The following is an 11207-nucleotide window of genomic DNA, read 5'->3' as shown; positions in this document are numbered from 1 at the left end:
ATTCCACCAACGCCTTGTCATCTGTAAAAGCGGTAAAAAAAATAAACAACAATATTCCTCACCTTTTAGCAGAGATGATGATAATCCATTTGTCCCACGATGGGTCTAACTCTGCTACATCTAGATGGCAGGTTGCATGGTGCATGATGCGACCATACAGCCTGCCATCCAGCAGAGACACTGAGCAGCGTGTGCTCAGTGTCTCCCTGTGAACTCATATTCCCTGTCTGAGTTCTCCTGCTCGCGGTGCCTTCAGACAGGTAAGATTTTGAGGCTGTCGCTTGGCAACTCAGAGCTTCAACTACCTCCATAAGTTTTTTATGGGATTAAGGTCTGGAGACTGGCTAGGCCACTCCATGACCTTAATGTGTTTCATTTTGAGCCACTCCTTTGTTACCTTGGCTATATGTTTTGGGTCACTGTCTTGCTGGAAAATCCAGCCACGACCCATTTTTAATGTCCTGGCGAAGGGAAGGAGGTTGTCACTCAGGATTTTATGGTTACAAGGCTCCTTCTATTCTCCCATTGATGTGGTAAAGTAGTCTGTGCCCTTAGCAGAGAAACAACCCCAAGACATAATGTTTCCACTTCCATGTTTGACAGTGGGGATGGTGTTCTTTAGGTCATAGGCAGCATTTCTCCTCCTCCAAACACGGCAAGTTGAGTTAATGCCAAAGACCTAAATTTTTGTCTTATCTGACCACAACACCTACTCCGAATCACTCACATAATCACCCAGGTGTTCATTGGCAAACTTCAGACGAGCCTGCACATGTGCCTTCTTGAGCAGGGGGAGACCGCTACGTCATCTGAGGTGATTCGCGCAATGCATCCCTGGGATCGGAAGTTGCTGCCAGCACCAATGACGAGCGGGAGGACTCCGGGGCCGACAGAGGGTAAGTATATCCCGATTTTTTTATATTATTTTTAAAACATTCTATCTTTTACTATTGATGCCGCATAGGCAGCAGCAATAGTAAAAAGTTGTTTACACTTATCAAGCACTATGCTTGACAAGTGTGACAAACCTGTCAATCACTTTTCCAAGTGATACTTCAAATTGCTTGGAAAAGCGCAAGCATTCTGCAAGCTAAAAACACTTGTGTTTTGTGGGAAAACGCATGCGAATTCCACATGCGTTTTACCCACGGCAGGGAGTTGTGGAAATACTGCGAACAATTCCGCAGCATTTCTGCAACGTGGGCACATAGCCTTAAAGTAAGACAGTTTTAGTAAATCTGCCCTGTCATGCTCCCAATGTGCAGTCATTTTTAAAGCCCAGTTTCCACGCAGCAGAAAAATTCTGAGCGAAAACAAAAAAAGGCTGCAGATGATCAAATCCAGATCCATGTTACGGTATAAAGAAACTGCAGATTTCAATTTTTCCTGTTGCATAGGGTAGAATCCAATGTAAATTTGCTGAAAAATCCACGCGTTTTGCAATATCTGCCCCAAATTTCTTGCAAAATCTTCAAGAAAATGTCCACCAGGAGCGAACGCAGCCTAGGACTTATTAGCCAGCAGCATAAAGTAGATCTGTGCTGTAAATGTCATCGGTCCCTTTAATAAGAGTCAGGAAGTGGTTGGGTTTCTTGTTTCTCCCAGCAGTCTCTCCGCCCAACCAGGAACTTTGCATTGCACTATATACAGAAAGAACAGAGGCCTGCTCATGTGCAGCTGAACATTGCTGGTGACATAGAAGACAGAGACACAGGTGACGCAGAAGACACAGGCCCTGGTGACAAGTGTCTGCAGACAGGTGGGTTCTTCTGTTCTCATCTTGGTGTAGCCATATACAGAGTGAAAGTTACAGTGTTGCAGATTATCCTGTATTTGTGTAAACAGTAATCACTTTCCATAATGTAGTGACTGTCAGATTGTACATTGTCACTGCACACCCTGGCCTTACGGGTCACTACACACCCTGGCCTTACAGGTCACTACACACCCTGGCCTTACAGGTCACTACACACCCTGGCCTTACAGGTCACTGCACACCCTGGCCTTACAGGTCACTACACACCCTGGCCTTACAGGTCACTGCACACCCTGGCCTTACAGGTCACTACACACCCTGGCCTTACAGGTCACTACACACCCTGGCCTTACAGGTCACTACACACCCTGGCCTTAACGGTCACTACACACCCTGGCCTTACAGGTCACTGAACACCCTGGCCTTACAGGTCACTACACACCCTTGCCTTAACGGTCACTGCACACCCTCGCCTTACAGGTCCCTGCACACCCTGGCCTTACCGGTCACTACACACCCTGGCCTTACCGGTCACTACACACCTTGGCCTTACCGGTCACTACACACCCTGGCCTTACAGGTCACTACACACCCTGGCCTTACAGGTCACTACACACCCTTGCCTTACAGGTCACTACACACCCTGGCCTTACAGGTCACTGCACACCCTGGCCTTACAGGTCACTACACACCCTGGCCTTACAGGTCACTACACACCCTGGCCTTACAGGTCACTACACACCCTGGTCTTAACGGTCACTACACTCCCTGGCCTTACAGGTCACTACACACCCTGGCCTTACAGGTCACTACACACCCTGGCCTTACAGGTCACTACACACCCTGGCCTTACAGGTCACTACACACCCTGGTCTTAACGGTCACTACACTCCCTGGCCTTACAGGTCACTACACACCTTGGCCTCACGGGTCACTACACACCTTGGCCTTACCGGTCACTACACACCCTGGCCTTACAGGTCACTACACACCCTGGCCTTACAGGTCACTGCACACCCTGGTATTAACGGTCACTACACACCCTGGTCTTAACGGTCACTACACACCCTGGCCTTACAGGTCACTACACACCCTGGTCTTAACGGTCACTACACTCCCTGGCCTTACAGGTCACTGCACACCCTGGCCTTACAGGTCACTACACACCCTGGTCTTAACGGTCACTACACTCCCTGGCCTTACAGGTCACTACACACCCTGGCCTCACGGGTCACTACACACCCTGGCCTTACGGGTCACTGCACACCCTGGCCTTACAGGTCACTGCACACCCTGGCCTTACAGGTCACTACACACCCTGGCCTTACAGGTCACTACACACCCTGGCCTTACAGGTCACTACACACCCTGGCCTCACGGGTCACTACACACCCTGGCCTTACCGGTCACTACACACCCTGGCCTTACAGGTCACTGCACACCCTGGCCTTACAGGTCACTACACACCCTGGTCTTAACGGTCACTACACACCCTGGCCTTACAGGTCACTACACACCCTGGTCTTAACGGTCACTACACTCCCTGGCCTTACAGGTCACTGCACACCCTGGCCTTACAGGTCACTACACACCCTGGTCTTAACGGTCACTACACTCCCTGGCCTTACAGGTCACTACACACCCTGGCCTCACGGGTCACTACACACCCTGGCCTTACGGGTCACTGCACACCCTGGCCTTACAGGTCACTACACACCCTGGCCTCACGGGTCACTACACACCCTGGCCTTACCGGTCACTACACACCCTGGCCTTACAGGTCACTGCACACCCTGGCCTTACAGGTCACTACACACCCTGGTCTTAACGGTCACTACACACCCTGGCCTTACAGGTCACTACACACCCTGGTCTTAACGGTCACTACACTCCCTGGCCTTACAGGTCACTGCACACCCTGGCCTTACAGGTCACTACACACCCTGGTCTTAACGGTCACTACACTCCCTGGCCTTACAGGTCACTACACACCCTGGCCTCACGGGTCACTACACACCCTGGCCTTACGGGTCACTGCACACCCTGGCCTTACAGGTCACTGCACACCCTGGCCTTACAGGCCACTACACACCCTGGCCTTACAGGTCACTACACACCCTGGCCTTACAGGTCACTACACACCCTGGCCTTACAGGTCACTACACACCCTGGCCTTACAGGTCACTGCACACCCTGGCCTTACAGGTCACTACACACCCTGGCCTTACAGGTCACTACACACCCTGGCCTTACAGGTCACTGCACACCCTGGCCTTACAGGTCACTGCACACCCTGGCCTTACAGATCACTGCACACCCTGGTCTTACAGGTCACTACACACCCTGGCCTTACAGGTCACTGCACACCCTGGCCTTACAGGTCACTACACACCCTGGTCTTAATGGTCACTACACTCCCTGGCCTTACAGGTCACTACACACCCTGGCCTCACGGGTCACTACACACTCTGGCCTTACGGGTCACTGCACACCCTGGCCTTACAGGTCACTGCACACCCTGGCCTTACAGGTCACTACACACCCTGGCCTTACAGGTCACTGCACACCCTGGCCTTACAGGTCACTACACACCCTGGCCTTACAGGTCACTACACACCCTGGCCTTACAGGTCACTACACACCCTGGCCTTACAGGTCACTGCACACCCTGGCCTTACAGGTCACTGCACACCCTGGCCTTACAGGTCACTGCACACCCTGGCCTTACAGGTCACTACACACCCTGGTCTTAATGGTCACTACACTCCCTGGCCTTACAGGTCACTACACACCCTGGCCTCACGGGTCACTACACACCCTGGCCTTACAGGTCACTGCACACCCTGGCCTTACAGGTCACTGCACACCCTGGCCTTACAGGTCACTACACACCCTGGCCTTACAGGTCACTGCACACCCTGGCCTTACAGGTCACTACACACCCTGGCCTTACAGGTCACTACACTCCCTGGCCTTACAGGTCACTACACACCCTGGCCTTACAGGTCACTGCACACCCTGGCCTTACAGGTCACTGCACACCCTGGCCTTACAGGTCACTGCACACCCTGGCCTTACAGGTCACTGCACACCCTGGCCTTACAGGTCACTACACACCCTGGTCTTAATGGTCACTACACTCCCTGGCCTTACAGGTCACTACACACCCTGGCCTCACGGGTCACTACACACCCTGGCCTTACCGGTCACTACACACCCTGGCCTTACAGGTCACTGCACACCCTGGCCTTACAGGTCACTACACACCCTGGTCTTAACGGTCACTACACACCCTGGCCTTACAGGTCACTACACACCCTGGTCTTAATGGTCACTACACTCCCTGGCCTTACAGGTCACTGCACACCCTGGCCTTACAGGTCACTACACACCCTGGTCTTAACGGTCACTACACTCCCTGGCCTTACAGGTCACTACACACCCTGGCCTCACGGGTCACTACACACCCTGGCCTTACGGGTCACTGCACACCCTGGCCTTACAGGTCACTGCACACCCTGGCCTTACAGGCCACTACACACCCTGGCCTTACAGGTCACTACACACCCTGGCCTTACAGGTCACTACACACCCTGGCCTTACAGGTCACTACACACCCTGGCCTTACAGGTCACTGCACACCCTGGCCTTACAGGTCACTACACACCCTGGCCTTACAGGTCACTACACACCCTGGCCTTACAGGTCACTGCACACCCTGGCCTTACAGGTCACTGCACACCCTGGCCTTACAGGTCACTGCACACCCTGGCCTTACAGGTCACTGCACACCCTGGCCTTACAGGTCACTACACACCCTGGTCTTAATGGTCACTACACTCCCTGGCCTTACAGGTCACTACACACCCTGGCCTCACGGGTCACTACACACTCTGGCCTTACGGGTCACTGCACACCCTGGCCTTACAGGTCACTGCACACCCTGGCCTTACAGGTCACTACACACCCTGGCCTTACAGGTCACTGCACACCCTGGCCTTACAGGTCACTACACACCCTGGCCTTACAGGTCACTACACACCCTGGCCTTACAGGTCACTACACACCCTGGCCTTACAGGTCACTGCACACCCTGGCCTTTCAGGTCACTGCACACCCTGGCCTTACAGGTCACTGCACACCCTGGCCTTACAGGTCACTACACACCCTGGTCTTAATGGTCACTACACTCCCTGGCCTTACAGGTCACTACGCACCCTGGCCTCACGGGTCACTACACACCCTGGTCTTACAGGTCACTGCACACCCTGGCCTTACAGGTCACTGCACACCCTGGCCTTACAGGTCACTACACACCCTGGCCTTACAGGTCACTGCACACCCTGGCCTTACAGGTCACTACACACCCTGGCCTTACAGGTCACTACACTCCCTGGCCTTACAGGTCACTACACACCCTGGCCTTACAGGTCACTGCACACCCTGGCCTTACAGGTCACTGCACACCCTGGCCTTACAGGTCACTGCACACCCTGGCCTTACAGGTCACTGCACACCCTGGCCTTACAGGTCACTACACACCCTGGTCTTAATGGTCACTACACTCCCTGGCCTTACAGGTCACTACACACCCTGGCCTCACGGGTCACTACACACCCTGGCCTTACAGGTCACTGCACACCCTGGCCTTACAGGTCACTGCACACCCTGGCCTTACAGGTCACTACACACCCTGGCCTTACAGGTCACTACACACCCTGGCCTTACAGGTCACTGCACACCCTGGCCTTACAGGTCACTGCACACCCTGGCCTTACAGGTCACTGCACACCCTGGCCTTACAGGTCACTACACACCCTGGTCTTAATGGTCACTACACTCCCTGGCCTTACAGGTCACTACACACCCTGGCCTCACGGGTCACTACACACCCTGGCCTTACAGGTCACTGCACACCCTGGCCTTACAGGTCACTGCACACCCTGGCCTTACAGGTCACTACACACCCTGGCCTTACAGGTCACTACACACCCTGGCCTTACAGGTCACTGCACACCCTGGCCTTACAGGTCACTGCACACCCTGGCCTTACAGGTCACTGCACACCCTGGCCTTACAGGTCACTGCACACCCTGGCCTTACAGGTCACTACACACCCTGGTCTTAATGGTCACTACACTCCCTGGCCTTACAGGTCACTACACACCCTGGCCTTACGGGTCACTACACACCCTGGCCTTACAGTCACCTGTCACTTAGTAACTCTTGCACTACAGGAAAGATCAGGGCGGAATTCAGTGACCCTACACCGAAAATCCCAGGTGAATGAGTGCATTATTCTTAATGATCCTCCCACATTATGTCAAAAAGAATTAATGGTAAATTCTGCTTCTTTTCGATCCGCACTCAGAAGTTTCTATTGGGAGATTCAGACTGTAAGATGGAACCAGAAAAATGCAACTTATTACCAATCTACAATATGGTTAATACGTTCCTGATCATTGGGGTTCAACTGATTGCAAGAATCGGGGTCCTGAGCGCCGAATTTGAAATCAACAGCTGTCAAGCATGTACATTGCTCCATCACACCAGGGGCCCCCCGGTCTTTTGATCTTTGAGGGTCCCTTGCAGCCTGCTTCCTTCTGAATGTCACCTTGTTTTTTTCTGCACCAACTAAGAGTAGCATAATGCAGGAGCAGAGACCCTAATGCAAGCAACGTGTCACTTATTAGTCTACTTGCTGTAGTTTTGAAAAAAAAATATTTTATTTGCTGCAGCTCTGCTAGCTCTCATAGTGATGAGCTCTGTATAACCACACATTCCGCTGATTGTCAGCTTTCCGTCAATACTGTGCATAGGCAGAAAATTGGCAATCAGTAGAGGGGTTATGCAGAGCTAATGAATATCAAACACTAAACTAGTGCAGGTTTTGTAGTCCTCTGGTGATAATTTTGTGCTGATAAAAGTGTTTTACTAAGGGAAAACTCAGACAGCCGTATAAATCAGCTGAAGATTGCAACGCAAAGCTCAGATTGGCTGTCAGTTCTCCTGACCCAAAACGTGACAGCTATTTGTATGAAGCTGATTGCCAGCCTGAGCATTGCGTTTGCGATCCTCTAACTCGTCCCTAAAACTAAACAAGCAGCCCAGTAATTGACGCAGCACAGGAATAAGGGTCTCTGTCCATATATTTTGCAAGTTTCTCTAAGTCACATCAAATGTTTGTTTTTTAAATAAATATATATTGCAATGCTCAGTCCTGTTTACTGTTGAAAACCCAGTAATAAACCCTATTTATTTGTATAGAAGCATTATCTGAGCATTCTCTAATTGGGGCAAAGATTATTGTAAAGGGAGGGAAAGGTGGCGAGCTGTGATATAACCTGGTGTAAATTGTGGATTATTTATGTTATCAGCCCTTGTAATCCTGTCTGTGGTGATACTGAGACGGCTGAAAAGTCAATTGTGCAGAACCAAGAAGTTTGAATCTAGTATAAGGTTTAGTAGCCAGTGTGAAAATTGCATCAATTCTGTTTTCTGTTAATGTACATAGTGATAGGGAATATTAAAGGAAAATAAACCCACTTAGTTTAAAATCTTGATTTAAAATTGTGGCACGGCGGCTCAGTGGTTAGCACCGTTTGCTTGCAACGCTGGGATCCTAGGTTCAAGAACCACCAAGGATAACATCGGTAGGCGATTCTCCATGTTTGCAGGGTTTCCTCCGGGTTCTCTGATTTCCTGGTTTCCTCCCACACTCTAAAGGCATACTGATAGGGAATTCAGATTGTGAGCCCCAACAGGGACAGTGATGATATCTGTAAAGCTCTGGGAAATATAATGGTGCTATGTAAGTAACTAAAATAATTCTGCCCTCCATGAGTGAGCGTTATACTGCCAGAGTTAACAGTTCCTTTACGTAGGGAGCAAACTGTTAATCAGCAGAGCAGTGTGCGGGGAGCAGCTGCACATGAATAAACATGACTCATCTTTGGCCGAACAATGTGAGGATTAAAAAGTAAGTTCACCAAAACTACTTAAAGGGGTTGTTAAAGTGAATCTGTCACAAGGTGTTTGCAACTTAATATGAGAGCAGCATGATGTAGAGACAGAGACCCTGATTCCAGTGCTGTGTGGGTTGCTAGGCTGCTTGTTGTAGTTAGATAAAATTACTCTTTTATCAGCAGGAGATTATCCATACTCATGAACTCTGTATAACGCCGCCCCCACCACTGATTGGCAGATTTCTGCCTATGCACAGGGTACACAGAAAGCAGCCAATCAGTGGTGTGGGCGGGGTTATACAGAGCTCAGCACTCAGAGAGCTGCTAGATCTTCAGCAGATTAAAACAGTTTTTTAGTAAAAAAACAACAGAGTCTCTGCCCCTATATCATGCTGCTCTCACATGGGGTAGCAAAAACCTTGTCAGATTCCTTTTAATAAAAGATTATTTTAATCTAAGGCTTCTTAGATAGTGGCAGCATTTATTCCTCCAGTTCTTTTTAGTGGCATTTTGAAGTATCCAGAACATCTGTTCTATCCGGGAAACATCAACAACCATATTGTATATTTCTGTAAACAGGGGTATGTGGACTGGCATCACGATATAAAAGGGTTCTGTGCTCTGCACAAAAATGCACGATTGGGAAGAGGGGAGAGTGGTGTACAGTATGTGGGGCACCAGTAACCCAAGAGGATGAGAAATAAAAAATGTGTTAAACAACCAGTATGGTTTCACATTTGTGGAAGGAGGAGCTGTGGAGGGCTGCGGACTTCCTCCGTGAAGCTCCGCCCACTGCCGTGCCTTCTCCGGTCAGCTCCGCCTACAGCTGCATACTTCTGCATGCGGCCTACGTACCCTATCTTTAACATTGGGTACGCAGGTCGTGCAGATGTATGCGGATGCTTCCACATGCGTCGTTTTGACGATGCGGCGACCTGCGCCGAACGCAGAATGTTGGAATTTGTTTTGTTTGCCGCATCGTCAAAACGACGCATGCAGAGGCATCCGCATACATCCGCACGACCTTCGTACCCAATGCTAAAGATAGGTATGCAGGCAGCATGCAGAAGGCAGAGCTGACCGGAGGAGGCGTGGCAGGGCGGAGCTTCACGGAGGAAGTCCGCAGCCCTCCGCAGCTCCTCCATCCACAAATGTGAAACTAGCCTAACAAGTGCAATATATTTAGTGAAAAACCAATGTGAACAAGCAATATTCAAATTATATTTAAAAGGAAAAAAAAAACCTAAGCAAGTTTTTCCCACATAACCAGATTTCCAAAATGATCAAGTCAATCTCCCTGAAAGCCACAACAAGGCAACATAGTATGATAGGTGCAAGGGTATAGTCAAATAACCACAATAAACAGTGCATAAGGCTCAATGATGTGGTATAAAACGACTGAACAATGCTGGGAGGGTAACGGGCTACTGTTTCCTTTTTTCCTTTTCTTATATATACCTACCATGGTACACATATATGTTCCCTGATGTAAGATGGCCTCCTAATTGACACAGTGCGGGTCACTGACATCACAGGAACTTTTTCTTTGACCCACACTGTGCTGGGATAGCCGTAAGTGATGCAATTGTCTGGACCCGTCTTCCCATGTGCCCACTAGTCGCGACGGCGACAGTCACAGCTGTAGAGGGGAGTCTTATAACTTCCCTCACACAACAAGACCCTCGAGGAAGCCCACAGCGCGAAACGTGCGTCGGGGCCACGGCGGGGCGTTTACCGGCAACTATCTCACATGGGTAACCACTGTTATCGGCACTTTATACTAATTCAGGCATTTTGACCATGTCCCTCATGGACTGTGTGGCTGCACTCATGGATGGAGATTGTGTGAGCACCTGTAGAACACAACTTTATGTAGAAAACAAGCCACTTGTTGATATATTGATGTGCTCGCTATAGTGTACACAGTCTGCTCTACTCCTCATACTCCATACTGCATTCACGCCTCCATGACATATGGTGACATGGAATCTTGTGAGTCGAAAACCAGTGGATATAGTGATTCACAGTATGTTGTTGGTGCCTCCTGCCCTTGTCATTCACCATCACCCATCACATTGGGTTTTGTATTTTTTGCCTTGTTACATGAATGTGAAATAATACATTTTGTAATTTTTAAATGAACAACTGCTATTCACTATTTATTGTGGGGCACAATACTCCATGTTTATTGTAGGATTAAATCATTGAGGGAGTCGCCTTTCCTTTTTGCCATTCATTCCCCCAAATGGGGATACTTTATATATATATATATATATCTATATCCGTCATGTCAGTCTTTGCTAAATTAGTCATATCAGCTCACAGCGGTCTGAATAGCCTTTGCTAGTTATTAATTATTTTGATAGCCAGTAAAGGCTAAGTATACAGTTGTGAGCTGATATTATCCCTCAACTGGTGAGGTGGGATTTGCCACACCCCAGGGAATATTTTGTTTGGCTGCCATTCATTGAAAAATGCTGGTATGA

General features: G+C 49.8%; 1 protein-coding gene across 18 annotated transcripts in view; it reads left to right on the top strand.

Moving 5' to 3' along the window:
* Window positions 1-1603: 1603 nt before the first annotated feature.
* PARP4 (poly(ADP-ribose) polymerase family member 4) overlaps window positions 1604-11207 on the top strand; it is a 278533-nt gene continuing 268929 nt past the window's right edge. For all 18 annotated transcript variants that reach the window (XM_073583072.1, XM_073583087.1, XM_073583086.1 and 15 more), the window contains exon 1: window positions 1604-1759. The gene's annotated coding sequence lies outside the window, so the exon portion shown is untranslated. The remainder of the gene's footprint in view (window positions 1760-11207) is intronic.

The sequence above is a fragment of the Dendrobates tinctorius genome, unplaced genomic scaffold (assembly GCF_039654945.1).
Source record: "Dendrobates tinctorius isolate UK_male_01 unplaced genomic scaffold, ASM3965494v1 ptg000075l, whole genome shotgun sequence".
Classification (NCBI taxonomy): Eukaryota; Metazoa; Chordata; class Amphibia; order Anura; family Dendrobatidae; genus Dendrobates; species Dendrobates tinctorius.
Note: the sequence above shows the minus strand (reverse complement) of the source record. Positions and strands in the feature narration are given on the sequence as shown.